We start from the raw sequence: 16,711 nt of genomic DNA on the forward strand, positions 1-16,711 counted from the left end.
AAGTGATCACCACTTGTGGCTTTTAAGGTTTTTTTTTTTATAAAATAAGGGACGAGACGAGCAGGACGTTCAGCTGATGGTAATTGATATGCCCATTACAATGCAGTGCCGCTCAGGCTTATTGAAAAAACCCAAAAATTCTGAGCGGCAATACAACTGCGCTCGTTACTTTGAGACATAAGTTATCTAGTCTCATTTGCCCAGTTATTTCACTAGCTACGGTGCCCTTCAGGCTAAAACACAGTAATGCTGACACATTACTGCTTCACGGCAGAAATATAATATAATCAGGAATACAAACTTTTTTGAAGATACTTATTTAGTATCGTCCCGGAAACGCCGCACATCTTAGAATGAAACAGCTACTCTAACACTTTATTTTTTAGCGTGCTTTTAACCGTAACTGTTGTACACTCTAGTCATCCCAGAGAAAAGCGCTATGAAACTTCATTCAACAATCTACTTCCACGTGAAATATAGTTAATTGTAAACCATAACAGTATGGTTTACAGTTAACTATATTGGATGAACATCCAAATAATGAGGATGACATGGGCGATGATAATGTGTTGACTCAATATTAAGAAACTCTCGTTACCTTTACAGAAAGACAAATTATTAAAACTAAGTTTAAATCTGACTTTCACTGCTTCTGAGTTTTTCTTGAGTTTTACCAGTGGGAGGATCCATTGCACAGGATGCCAGCTAGATTATCGGTACGGTGAAGGGCGCCATAGCTAGTCACATTACTGGGCAAACGAGACTCAACATCTTATATCTCAAGGTGACGAGTGCAATTCTATTGCCGCTCAGAATTTTTGTGATTATCAAGAATCAAATATACCATCAACTGAACATACTGCTGTCTCGTTTCTTATTTTCATAAAAAACAATCAAAAAACAACTAAGAAATAAATTGAGATGTGTTCTGAATACTAAATAGAGTTTACAAAAGTTACTTAATTGCATATTTGTTAAGACTTATTTTTCCAAATTTGAAATATAGAAATAAAAATCGCAGTTATAGGAATACCTATAGTAAATTACGTTCAACAGCGTTTATGTATAGGCTCATCTTGTATATATTAAGCAAAGATGGGAGGGAAACAGCTAAAACAAAGTTCTCTCAAAGTTGTAAAATTCCTCATACATAATGTTATGCGGAAACTCATCGTCGTGTTAACCCAATTTATATTGGCGAACGGTCGGCGCCCGGAATGTACGAAAGGGCAGAATCTCTCTATGCTAATATAAATTGTCAAATCATGTTTGGGACCGACTAAAACAACCTCACTGAAATTGTAAAACGATATGATTATAAAAGGCATTTATTTTCTCAAAACTGATTCCTTTAGAATTGTTTTTGATGTCATTTCCAATATACTAGATACTACTACAGCTTTGGAGATAAATGGCGCTCCGAGAGAGAAGAAGCGGCGCAAGAAACTCTCCCAGCATTCTTTTTTTGCGCTCTTTTCAATAAAAATATACAATATTGTACAGTCATTTCTATCGCTATAAAATAATCATAATCTAGTCCCAGGCTGTCCGATCACTTAGATATTCAGCTGTGTAGTAATAGGATTTACGACGGAGCCATTTTTTTTATAAAACATTTAAATTTGATTTTAGATAATGCCTGAACAGTGGCTGGGACTTTATTATAAAAGTGTATACATATACCCTTAAAGCTAAGGCCGGCAACGCTCTTGTGATTCCTCTGGTTTTGCAAGAGAATGTGGGCGGCGGTGATCACTTAACACCAGATGACCCGTACGCTCGTTTGTCCTGCTAATCCATAAAAAAAAGCTATTATGTATCTTATGAAGCCTACTAGAATTAGTTACAAGCAATCCCTTATTTCATATATAATAATGAAAATCATTATAAAGAGCATATATAATACACTGGCCTTCAAAAGTAAGTATCACACTTTTAAAATTGGGATAACGTATTAAGTTCACAAGATATACTTTGGAAATAAAAAGGACTCCAAAGAGAATTTAATTTTGTACATAAAAACTTTATAGTCGGTAACCTTCTTTTAAGAATTGGCTGAAAAAAAACTTCAAAAACAAAACCATTCCTTTTTCAAAGTGGTTGTTTCCGAATTACAATTTTACCATTCACATTTTTCTTTCTGTTTTAATTTTTTTTCAAGATCGATGGGTCTTGTTTTAAAAATTTATGCTAAAAAGCACATAACATTTATTTATCATGCCTCTTTTACTTAAAGAATGTGCTAGGATCATGGCTTTTCTGGAACTAGGCATCAGTATGCGTCGCACTGCAAGAATGGTGGGTGTGATGGTACGAACGGTCCAGGAGGTAAAGCGAAGGTACGAAGAGACTGGACACCATCTGAGGAGACCTTGTAATGGCAGACCCAGGTGTACTAGTGCCCGAAAAGATCGTTATATTATTTCCACTGTTTTAAGAAATCGCCACCAAAATGCAGTTGAAGTCCAGCGTCAGCTACTTCAGACCCGGAGGGACTACATTAGTGACAGTACAGTGAGAAGAAGACTTGCTGAAGCAAATTTGAAACCCCGAAGACAAGGGAGTGGCCCAAAACTCGAGAGACAGCATCGAGTAGCGAGACTGCGATACGCCCGTGAACACATGCAGTGGGATGAAGAAGGATGGTCAAGAATTTTGTTTGCAGATGAGTCTCGATTATCCCTTTACACTTCTGATGGAAGGCGAAGTGTTTACAGGCGACCTGGTGAGCGATACCTGCAATCCTGCATATCAAGAAGTCCTGATCTCAACCCGATTGAACACGCCTGGGATAAGCTTGGGAGGCTAGTCAGAAATCGCAGACCACCACCTACTCAGGGCACTAAAGCAGGCCCTGGTAGAAGAATGGGAGAACATTCCCCAACATCGGCTCCGAAACCTAGTGTTCAGTATGACAAACCGGCTCGAAGCTGTAATCAGAGCTCGAGCAGGCAATACCAGTTATTAAAGATTAAATAACATGTAATACATTTTAGTTGAATTTTTTTATACTAAACTAAAAATGTCTATTTTAATTGTTTTATCTTTTTAAGTTAAAAATGTTACTAATGTATAATTTTAGTTTCTAAGAATTAAAGCCTATAAAATTTGCAACAAAACGTTTTTAATCTTAAATCTCTACCTTCTATAGTTAAGAAAAAAAATTAATTTGATAAGTGTGATACTTACTTTTGCAGGCTAGTGTATATAGAAGAAGACTTTGTTTGAAACATATTACTAATTGCTAATAACAATTATTATTATAGTATTTTCTTTGAATAAAGCGAGTCTTACACACTAAAAAAAACACTTTTAATAGCATTAAAACGCGTGAAATTGTAACTTTGTTATTATATTAGATTTTTGCCTAAAAGTTACATATTTATTATTATTTTAGTTCAGACGACGTTTCAAGACCTTTCTAGATCTTGTTTTCAGGAGGACTGCAGATGAAATGAGTCAAGATGTAACAAAAAATAATGTGTCAAATAATAGTTAAAATGTAGGTTACTGTTACGCAAAATTCTAATGTAAAAACAAGTCACAATTACACGAGTTTTAATCTTTTAAAAACTGTTTCATGTAAACAATATTATTATTATAAATATCCATCGGATGATCATAGTGCGTAATTCTTTGTTTCTGTCATAAGCTCTCGTTGCTTCCTCTAGTGTTCGAAACCTTTAAAGGTAACAGAATATAGTGATAAATAGGTCAAGGAAATTAATTATACTTAAGAATATTAAGTTTTCTTTTCATTTACGGTCACTTCGCAAAAGGTTGAGCTGAGCACACCGTCTGGATGTGTGGCGTTCCTTCCAATGCGGTTTCGCAAGGAGCTTTCTTCCACGTACTACAAAGCTGTGGAATGAACTTCTTTTTGCGGTGTTTCAACCGTGTACCTTCAAAAAAAGCGTATACACCTTCCTTAAGGGCCGTCAACGCTCCTTTCATTCCTCTGGTGTTGCAATAGAATGTGGGAGGCGGTGATCACTTAACACCAGGTGACCCGTACGCTCGTTTGTCCTCCTTTTCCATAAAAAAAAAGCTTTAATGAACAGAAGTGGCAAGAAACTCAATGCCACTCTTTTAAAATCAACATTTACTGATTTTTAATAGAGACAAGCGTTGGGCTCTGCCACCAACTCTCTCGCAATAAGACCGTGCCGATGATCACGTAGTGGACATTGTGAGTACATTTTGTGCACCCGTCGACACCAATAGTGACATAGTGTCAGTGATACCGTGCTCGTCATCACCATCGGTGCACTCCGCGCCCCCTGCCCTGTCCAGACGCGTACTGCGAGCCCAAGTCCGCATTAAGAGGTGGGACGTTATCGCGAACCCACCACACTCACCCTGATGTCGGTACCGACACCGATAAAACGTGAGTAAAGCCGAATTAATAAATAATTTAATAATGACTCACAAAAGTTTTAAAAATGTTAATAGGGACTCCACCTCTCGCATCCCGTCCGAGCACTCTTCCACTGAGCCAACCGTTCGAATGACGTAACGTTCATAAATCTTGAATATGTTTTGTTCAACACTCAGATTGAGACTTCATCTACAGGATTTTCTTTACAGTTGATAACCTGCTCAACATTTGCATATAAGGAAATTCACTTGAGATGTCGCTCTTTCAAATCTAAATGATTTGTTATTTTTTAATGTGATAACCCTCACTTCTGGGATTAATTCCATGAATTAAATTTGAAAATAAACTATTTTAACTATTATTAAAGTCTAAAATTCTATTCTATTTATATAAATATTATGTTCTTTGTTACATTGTGATTAAATATCCCCTAATTTTAATATTCATCCATTCTTGATTGTTGATACTGACTGAATATTAATCGACATAATGCGACAGGCAATAATGAACGAAAAATTTTAATCTGAGTCCAGAAAATTCCGCGATTGTCATAAAAAGCCTTATATAATATTATATTCCATTCATGAAATGGCAATTATACATAAATTTATGTTCCTAGCTTCTCCCGCGGCTTCGTGCGCGTAATATAGGCAGCATTTTTTATTTTTAATATACTTACTTTGCAAATAATACACAACAAAGTCCTGTGGTTGGCGCAGGTCTAAATTTTGTATATAACAAATATTTAAAAGTTTCGTCGTGTTATCATCAATAATGACGAACTTTCATACAAACTTTCACCCCCTATTTCAACCCCGCCAAGCCTTTTATTTGCAATATAGCCTATGTCCTTTCCCAAGCTTTTGTCTATCTCTGTACTAAATTTTATCAAATTCGGATCGGTGGTCTAGGCGTGAAAGCGTTACAAACAAACTTACATTCACATTTTTAATATTAGTAGGGATGATAGGTACCAGTATATCTAGAGCCGTGTAATAATTATTATGTACATTAAACTTTATGAAAAGAAGTTAATTATACAACTTGAATGTGAGCATAAAGTTAATCAATGCTTCATTGATACCGTGGCTTAATTTGGCTTCAATATTAATTATAAAATTACAATGGTTACGGACTATAGATATTAATGCCCACATAATTAATTATATTTGATTATAAACAGTAAACAACGAGTGACCAAATTAGTTGTGAAATAATAATAATTAACTTGTTACTTTGAATATCTTATTCATTTCAGTAACACATAACTCTAGCTTTTACTTACAAGACCACCTAACTTCTCTATAGTAAGTATATGTTATTTTAAGATTTTCGTCTCCTATTCACTCTCAATTCGTGTAATTCTATAATTCTATTAAACTTTATACATTTTGGTAATCTCTCTAATTTAGCCCCTGTCTCCTTTGTCTTCAAGATAATGTCTCGAAACGAGGGTCATCCGTTTGTACATTGACCGGGTAACATACGTCTTATCTATCCTCATAGAAATGTTTTATCTAACAATGGAATTAGAAGTAATTATTGTAACGTTGATAAAAGCTGCTATATATATAAATAGCTATGTACTCCAACAATGCTTCACTATGGCTTAATAACGACATTAATGTTTTATTTATGGTGAGTTATTTGAACATTTAAAAACTGACACTACCAAAGAGCAAATTTGCCCCCGTATCCCCGCAATCAAAACTTCACCCAATAACTGACCGATATTTAGACAATTTATACAATAATCAACTCCCTAAAGTTGAAATTTTGAAATATCCTTTTGAAAAGGCTTTTTACATGCTTGTAGATCCTGTAGTTATACTTGTTTTACCTGGATTAACTACTTACTTTACTTTCCGTAAAGTAAGTAGTTAATCCAGGCAAATAATTTTATTATTTTGCCGTTGTTCATCATCATCATTATTATCATTTCAGCCGGAAGACGTCCACTGCTGGGCAAAGGCCCCCAAAGATCTTCACGACGATCGGTTCTGCGCTGCATTCATCCATCCATCTGGTAAAGTTCGGTCAAGGCCTAATAACACTGCGTCTTCCGTTACGTGGTCGCCATTCGAGGTCTTTCCCTCCGTTCCTGTCCATAAGCATAAATACATCTCCCAACGTAGCAGTGAATAGCTTCGGCGATATGACAACGCCTTGTCTGACACCCCGCTGCAGTCGGATAGGCTTCGAAATCTGATCCTGGAGATTGACTAACATGGTGGCGTTTCCATACAAACACTTCAACTCTTCGACATAACGATAATCAATGTGGTACAACCAAAGAGACTAAAGCACCGCCCAGGTCTCGATCGGATCAAAGGCTTTATCATAGTCCACGAACGCAAAGCAAACACCTCTCATTATAGACATTAGAGATTGCAGATCGTGCAGATTCTGTAAAAGAGCAGATGAAACCTCGTTACACATCCTCTCTGAATGTGGTCATTTAATGCGTAACCGCAGCATCACTTTGGGAAAACAAATTCTTCAACCATTTGAGCGACGTCAGCTCACTACAAAGACATAATACGATTAGTGAAAATAATCATTGAGCCAATGAGCAACCTGTGAGCTATATATACTTAACAGTGGCAATCATAATGGTCATAGTTAAACAGATCTGCTTGAAACTGTAGTAAGCCCACCTTACGAACCATTAGGTACCAATAGGCATCACAATTTTCAATCAAATCGCATCATCTCACTACTGAGTCTCAATATAACTCATTTAACCAGTCTTCTATGCAAAAAAGACTCCCACCGGTATGCCTAAGTCAATGTCTATAAATTTTCTTTTATTGAATGTTATAAGTCTTAGCTAACACGAACAGCCTTGATCTCCAGCACAAAAATCGTGTTAGTAGCTGTTGCATTATTTAATTTTTATTTAGTAAAGATATAAGATTAGTTATAACAACTTTATAGGTAGTTTACATAATAATAAAGAGCCAATTATAGGTATCCACAATTCCTCATTCACCCGTGTGGTTATTAATATAAAAGTACTGAAAATATAACTTAATCAGACTACAATTTCAAAAGACCTGTATATGTGAGTATTGTGTGGTGGTTTTCATTTCAAACAAGTTCACAATCGTTCAAATAAACAGGAAAAGGTATTTTGCGATTATCGCTCAGACAACAATCATATTCATTATATTGAACTCAGCCACGATATTCACCGCTCATTATTCAACCTTACACGTGAAGGCTTTATTGATTTTCATTTTGTTTTCTTTTATTTTCGTTCCTTGAGGAAAATGTGACTAAGTTGGCAATTAATATCTATTGTTCTTAGAAGAATTTATATCTTACGTTTCATTTAAGGTGTCTTTCAAGAATTATCAATTTCAAAATACATTCAATGCTGTTTATTTTAATTTAATTATCAAAATTTTGGTAATGGACTAAAAACTTCTTAACATACGTTGGTAATTTTAGAGATAGGAAAAAGTAACGTATATGACATGGAGCGGACCGCTATATGAACAATTTGCTAATGACTGACCGATGTGCTATCTCGGTGACCTTACAATTATAAATAAGTCGTTAATGTAATTAAATATAAATTAGCCGACCCGATAGACGCTGTTTTCTTCATAATAAAAACTTACTTTTGCGTTTGGTTTTTCGTAAAATCCGTTCTTAGCTGGCCTCTACTCGGCGAAAGGAAAATTCCTACCAAATTTCAAGTCTTTACGCCTTATGTTAATAAGTCAATACATATGTCAAAATCTCTTATAATTATATAGATGATGTATGGTATTAGTTTTTGAAGTTGTTCAGTATAGTGATAATTCTAAAAAAACGTAAGAATTGTTGTAATGGTGGATGAAGATGGATGATAGTAATTTAAAATTTTATAAAATTGTTAGCTATGTAATTGTTTTAATAGCAAGCGGAACTAAGAAGAATTTGTGTTTTCTGTGAGCTAATAGTCTCAAACCAGCGTTAAGTCCCACATCGGATGTGTGCTGAGATTTTTTTAACTGACTTCAGAAACAGAGGAGTTTGTTACCTCAGAACTTTAGACTGGGTTAACCGATTTTGATGATTCTTTTTTTACGTCGGTGTCAGCCAATGTAGACTTGTGCCTATATACACAGCTGAGACGTGTTTGTGTCTCACACGCGACGTGAGGAGGCGAGAGTAGTGAGAGGGGCAGCGGCGGGAGGACACCGATTCCAAAAATAACAAAAAGTGTTGTTACTATATAATATTGATTCTTAATTTGTAGAAGAATACGCAATTATTTTCTTATTTTTAGTGCATATTATATTCCAGAGAAATATAATATGCACTAAGAAGTAAAGTTTTTGATTTTAAAGACTGTTGTTTTTTTAATTCTTTTTTGTATTCCTAGTCCTTATAATTATAAATTCTATAAACACGATTCATGCATTTATTGTACGTATCACCGAATGACAGGTATTCATCTCATTATTCTGTAACACAAAAAAAAATCAAATGAAAAGATAAAGAAGAGATTGAATCACTGATATTTCTTTTTTATGAATGTCGCACAAACTGCGTGGTAGGTACACAAGAATACAGAAGGCCGTTACAACTGGAACAGATGTTACTATTAACTCGAACAGCGATACGAACCAATTTATTTAGAAATTGTTTATTGAATCCGTATATTTCAAATTTTTTATTCTTATATACTAGTTTTGTATTCGTTAGCGCAAACATTGAAAAAAAAAACGAGTGTGTTTTAGACCACACGATTGAAGTTAAAAAAATATTAATTTATTAAATTGTTTAAGAACGAAATGAAATTACGAAATTATTAAGAAATCAACAATCAATTTATCTAGCATTTGTTCCTAACGCTCTTGTCACGCATTCACCAGCTTACGCCCCAAGTCAAGAAATGACCGTTCGTGCAACTCTTGCATTTGTTTGTAACGCTCTCGTCACGCATTCACCAGCTTACGCCCCACATCAAAAAATGACCATTCGCGCTACGCTAGCATTTGTTCGTAACGCTCTCGTCACGCATTCACCAGCTTACGCCCCACATCAAAAAATGACCATTCGCGGTAAGCTAGCATTTGTTCGTAACGCTCTCGTCACGCATTCACCAGCTTACGCCCCACATCAAAAAATGACCATTCGCGGTACGCTAGCATTTGTTCGTAACGCTCTCGTCACGCATTCACCAGCTTACGCCCCAAGTCAAGAAATCACCGTTCGTGCAACTCTTGCATTTGTTTGTAACGCTCTCGTCCAGCATTCACCAGTTTACGCCCCAAGTCAACAAAGCATCGTTCGTGCAACTCTAGCATTTGTTAGTAATGCTCTCGTCAAGCATTTTCGCGCTACGCTAGCAAGTCAAGAAATCACCTTTCGTGCTACGCTAGCATTTGTTCGTTACGCCCTCGTCATATATTCACCAGCTTACACCCCAAGTCAAAAAATCACCGTTGGCGCAAAGCTTTTTGTTTGTAACGCATTCACCAGTTTACGCCCCTAGTCAAACGTGCGTAAAGAAGTTTTACTTCAAAAAGAAAGGCCATTAAAATATTTTCTTATCTATCTATACCTAACCGATAATGAATATATAATATGATGAAGTACAGATCAGTATTACAATAAAAGAAAACAAACATGAACTAAAGGGCGCTCAGCATTAAACAGTGCAAAGCGCACCTAAAGAACTATTCACTTCATTAATGTAATAACGATTTAAAGCATTCAGGCCTGTTTGAGAATAATGTTGATTCACCTAAAAGGTACGTTTATTGAAATGTTACCGAGAGAATCGCTCATTCAATCTTTGGTAATAGGAAGGTATTACAAGGGATGACGTCACGAACGTGTGACGTTAGGTTTCACGCTTCAGGTGTAGAGTTAACACGCTATTCAACGCTCTATAGCATTACAATTAGAACAGAATTTAAGTAGGATTTGCTTCAAAGGCTCAAATTAACTTTTACATTTTTTATAACATCTGCCCTAACTAAACAAGGTAACCAATGTTTAACGCTCAACTCTGATATTAAAATAGGCCTTAAAGGACAATAATTTGGCAGATTTTTGAAGTAAAAATTCTCAAGGCGCGACTTTTATAAGGCTTAATTAAAAATCTTATAAACTTAATGTTATGATTATTAAACCGATGTATATATTTATTTAGTGATATACATTCATCCTACTTGTCTTTCATATTTTTAAGAATATTTATTTACTATACGTAACATATATATTATATATGAAATTATTAAGTTTTACTTCAATCGCGCGTAAAGATTACACGCACACACTGTTTTAATAAATTCATTTACAAAAAAAAAAACATCACCCGAAACTATTCTATACATAGTAGAAATATTGTTAGTTTAATAAAAGAAGTTTGACGTGGATTCAATTAATTAGAAACAATTGTGTACACATTATTAGTACTGGCAAGTAAAATAAAAAATTCCAAATTTGAAAATTTTAAAAGTAATTTGCGTTGAGCGTGTGCTCGCAGTTGTTTGTGTTTAGATATTGCTCTATAAATTATAAATTACCATACTAAAAAAAGCATAGAATAATATTAATTAATATTTGAACTTCTTGTCGAATCTCAAATACGTGGCAGCAAAGTGAATGTATTGGTATTATTATTGTCGCAAAAATTTTTTGCTATCTACTCTACGTAATATATGTAAAATTCAATATTATTTACCAGTTGGAGGCTCCCTTGCACAGGAAGCCGGCTAGATATTACCACAACGGTGCCTATTTCTGCTGTGAAGCAGTAATGTGTAAGCATTACTGTATGTTGGCCTGAAATGAGACTTAACATCTTATGTCTCAAGGTGACGAGCGCAATTGTAGTGCCGCTCAGGGGTTTTTCAAGAATCCTGAACGGCACTGAATTGTAATGGGTAGGGTATCAATTACCATCAGCGGAACGTCCTGCTCGTCTCATCCCTTGTTTTTATAAAATCAATATATTGTCAGTTAAAAGAGTTCAGAGCTTTTTCGACCAAAGGTGGAAGGTTCTACTCAATGAAGTTTTAACTTCAAAAATAACGTCTAAAACCGATTTAGAGAATATGAAAGAAAATACATAGTTTTAGATACTTGGTATGCTTAACAGTAATCGTAAAAGTAACAACATGGCCTGGTGGCTAAAGTTGGTGTGAATGGTTAACCTTGAAGGTTGTATTGTAAAAGAAACTGGGGTTGAATAAATTTGGCACGATAAGTCGAAGTAAGCTTTCATTAGATTTCCGATAACAGCACACAGAACCCAACGTGAGTTCGAAATAGAATTAACTTTAGCCAATAAAATTTCAACTTGATGATTTGTTGTATTATTTTCAAAATGGACGCGTTCTTATTTCTGTGAGTACATCTAAGTTTCTGTTCTTAAAAATCATTATTGAATAATAAAATCAAATATTATAATATAGATATGAAACTTACATAACATTGGAAACTCTCTATTCAATTAAATAATAAATGATAGCGAAGAAATTTAATTGAATGAATCGAAGAAATGAAGCTTAACTGAATTGTGTATGTTTTAGAGTGTTATTATAACATTTACACAACATTGATATTATTACAGTTATTATTAACGGAAGGTTGTTCTATTGATATTCTGTTCTTGTATTATAGTAATCTATATTGTTGATTTTTGTAACATTAATATCTCTGGAACACATTTCTACTATAACACAATATAATATTGTCATTAACGTGGACAGAAATACAGAAGCAGTGGCACATAGAAGCATTTTTTGCATGTCGGTCGTATGCTTATTAAAATTCTAATTAAAATTAACTGCTTCATCAAAGATTTCCTTTGATTACTAATAATTGTTACAATAATTAATTGCTAGCTGTGTCAGATAACCATTTCGATCGATGAGTCACTTAAGGTGGTTTGGTGGGAATGTTGATTCATAGCAAATACGCTGTTCACGCAGAGAATAACTTTCATAACCGATGAAAACAGGCCAGGTTTATTTCTTTATTTTACTTAAGTCTGCATGACAAGCCACGTCTTACAATCAAGTACAAGTTAAAGCTACGTACCACAGTCCACAGTTGTGACCTATAAATCAAGTGTTACACTTTCTGGAATAGATTGTAAAATACATAATATTTACTAAGTAAATTTTACTTTCATATCATGTTCTGTACATATTTTCAACGTTGAGATGGCTTGTGAAGGTTGTTCTGGAGCAGTGGAAAGAGTTCTTAATATATTAAAAGGACAAGGAGTTGAAGATTTTAAAGTAAGTTTACCTGAGCAGGTAACAGTCACTGCAACCATGTCATCTGATCAACTTCTGGAAGTTATTAGCAAAATAGGCAAAAAAACAATGTATATTGGAAAACAGTAATACTAATTTTTGTATTCCTTACAAAGATTAAAGTTGAGAAAATAAAAATCGTTGTTATTATACTTTATTTAATGTGAATCTTATACAGTTGTGATTATTGAGTTGCTTAAATAACAGTTTACCATTTGATGTTGACATATTTATAGAATATAATTTATTTTAATTTATATGAAAATTAATTGTTCATATTTAACTTTGAAATTATAACAAGATTTAAGTAAGTATTTCAAATTATTAATAATTTAACCTATAATTTTTTTATAAAGTTTTATACCAGTGCTCAGCCTTTTTTGTAGTTTTCTAGTCCAACTAAATAAATAAATAAAATTGTAACATCTATTTTACTACAGTATTTTATGAATAAACAATAAACAATCGCGATTTGTATGACTCTTTGTGTTAGTGTGTTTTGATCTAAATAGAGGATAGACTGTCAACCTCAATTTTTACGAGATTTTTCACAGCTGTCACAGTTTATCTAGACGTATAAATGATCTGATTTTGACTCATGTTATTATGCTTAGATTAAGGATTGGTCCAATGAAAAGTGCGGCAACTAATACAACGCCCAAGTGCGCATACTCGAACCAGTCTCGAACAATGTGTGACGTTGACGTGGCACATGTTCTGTTAAACATTGCTAATAATTGAAACTCAAATGCCGGGTTGCGTAATACAACTGTAAAAATAATACTACGAGAAATAAGAAAGACACTGGCATCATATATATCATCAGTAAGTATTTTGTATTTATTAATTTCAATGTAAAATGTCGCAAAGCGTATGTTACAAAATTTGAAAGCGACCATTGATTGTTAAGATACCACGCACTTAAACATCTAGTAGTTGCCGTGATAAAAAGCTGTTGTTCTTAGATAGTACGATATCTAGTTGGATCTTGGTGGAGACCAATTATAATCTAAGTTCTAATGATAGATGATAGATATCCAAAAGCCATTTTTCAATTAATAAGGGTTCTAAATAAAGTAAAAGAGTAATTTTGGCAATACTATCTGAAGAGAAGCCCTTTATGTTAGCGCCTCATTGAAATGCAAATATTATGTTTTTTTTTTTGAATTAACCGTATAAGTGGATGTCGCGGTCTTTCAACGCATACATTACTATCTACAATGAATGTAGGTTTGACAACGAAAGAATATTAATTTAAAGTTACGATTGATTTATATTTATATAATAGAAAAAACTGAATTTATAAGTTGACCTTATAGGGACAGTTTTAGGTAAAGTAAACAACCCTAATGTCGTCAGAAAAGGTAAGAGTCACGCGACAGAAAGAGAGGCAAATTCTAGGTGAATAAAAATGTAGATTGTGCGATCTGAATTACACCTTATTGTTTGGCCACAATAGTCCCTATTTCTTTGATTGATTTTGCGGGGTAAGACTTCTGTACTTGTACTATTACTTATTCTTTGCACATACCACAAAGCTGTGGAATGAGCTTCCTTGTGCGTTGTTTCCGGAATGATACGACATGGGCGACACCTTCTTTAAGGGCCGTCAACGCTCCTATGATTCCTCGGGTATTGCAAGAAAAAGAGGACGGCGGTGATCACTTCACACCAGGTGACCCGTAAGCACGGTTGTCCTCCTTTTCAAAAAAAATATTTACTATGGCAACCGACTGTTTACTCTAGTTGTTTTAAATATTCTTAAGTAAATATGGTCATGAAGCAACAATTTAGTTGACATACATTGAATCTAGAACACGATTCGAAAAGTGACAGTTGACAAACAACACAAAGATAATATGTCCTTATATTTTGTGTAAACAACGTCATTGGTTACGTGTGAAGAAAACAAGCTCACGCAATGTTGCATGATGTGTACCCAATTTGTAATATAATACAAAAATATTTATGTTAATGTCTTTCAGTGCACGTTCAATTTTGAAAGTGAACTTGACACACTGACCTCTGCTACATATATCTGCATATACCACTGGACTGGCGGCTGTCAAAGTGCCTGTTTGATATTCGCCATTTTGGCGCTGTTGGCCATGTAGCGAGAGTCTGTGGTACTAAAACTACTAGTGGTAGATAGATGGTGGGAAACTTTTTACAAAAAAAAATTGTGTACTTTATTACGTTGAATCATGAAGTATAAGAACCATGGAAAACGAACGAAATGAATTCAAAATGCAAAAATACTTCAGAGTAATGTACGTTCCCTCGCAGCCATTTCCACTACACGTCAAAATTAGTTCTCTGGACGCTCGCGAGTGGTGCTTCAAATAGGCACAATAATTTTGCTGTCAAACATATGGAACAGCCCACCGACTTGTCATAGTTTCATGTCATGGCTTCACATCTGTTGCAGCATTTCCTTAAAATATAGTTGGAGTCATTACAATGTAGTCTTACCGATCTAAATATTGTTTTAATTGAGCTGCACTGATATTATGTTCAATATGATTAATATAAATAATATGACAAAAGATAGACCTGCATTTGAGACCACTGGTCAAAACTCACCAAGGCAAAGTTAAGAGGAAATACAATATTTTTCTACATTCTGTATTCAAGAAGTGATAACGTTTCTATATATAACTAGCTGACCCAGCAAACGTTGTATTGCCGATATTAAAATCGCGATACAAATGTAACTGTTGATCGTAGATGGGTGAAAATTTGAAGTTGTATATATTTTTAATGCTGACTCACAATGAAACAAATTTAAAAAAAAAATAAAAAATAAAAGAAAGAAATTTCGTGTGGACCACCCTTAACATTTAGGGGGATGAAAAATAGATGTTGTCCGATTCTCAGACCTACCCAATATGCAATCAAAATTTCATGAGAATCGGTCAAGCCGTTTCGGAGGAGTTCAAAGCTTAACACCATGACACGAGAATTTTATATATTAGAATTATATATATTATGCTACTTAGTGCCGCTCCGCACACACATGCGTGAAACTACAAAACAAAACACTACAAAAAAGAAATATTTATTTGCCAATAATAGATGCTCCCCAATCGCTGGTTTTCGTGCACCGTTGCTTAGATTCCATAAAAATTATAATGAGTAATTTACAAATAAAGATATTATCAGTAATCGTGTTTCCTCGTTTGAAAGTAGAAGTAAATGATGTTTTAAAAAATAAGTAAGAGGTAAAAAACAAGAGTAAGTAAGGTTTAAAAGTTTAAATTAATTATTAAACCATAACTAACAATATAATTTAATTTAATTAGATATAGTAAAATATAGTAAATTAAACCGAATTAACATTAACATTTATTAACACAGCCGTCATAATCTGCACTATGCTTTGGTATTTTTTTTCTCTTTTAATTGTTACAAAGCACATTAATTTTATTTTATTTTAATGTACACATACGAGTTTATTTCTCTCATATTTATTTATCTGTGGCTAACGTAGTTGGTTTCACAATTAATAATTAGGATTTATATGTATTAGTTATAGTTAAATGTTATTGTGTTTTATTGGCCCTTATAAAGTAAATAAATACATATTAAATTATATTTATATCAAATTATACCTGCTGTTTTATACGAATGAGCGTTATATTGCCGAGCATATCTTCCAATTATTAAAAAAAAAATTTTGCAGCGCACTTATAGAAGATTTCACAATCACTAGCTGTGCAGTGTTTCAAGTGGCAAATAATAGTGCAGACGATTCCTGTCAAAAAAGCATAAAAAGATACCATAGACAACAGACGCATTGGCATCTGAGTGGTCTAAGGCCAGTTGTCTCTTGAGCCGCTTAATACCAAAATTGATACCGGGCACCTGCACAGTTCGTACGCAAAACGCAATACGCATATAATACGCAATATTTTAATACTTCAACAGTGGTTAACGACCAAATCGCATCACATCAAGTTCTCTGTGTAACGCCTCTCATATATCTTCTCTACAAACGCCGAGAGGACAGTAACACGCACTTCAGCATCAGGCTCCTAGAGGATTAGCGGGGGCCCCCAGCTGT

This window comes from Leptidea sinapis, chromosome 8 (assembly GCF_905404315.1).
Source record: "Leptidea sinapis chromosome 8, ilLepSina1.1, whole genome shotgun sequence".
NCBI lineage: Eukaryota > Metazoa > Arthropoda > Insecta > Lepidoptera > Pieridae > Leptidea > Leptidea sinapis.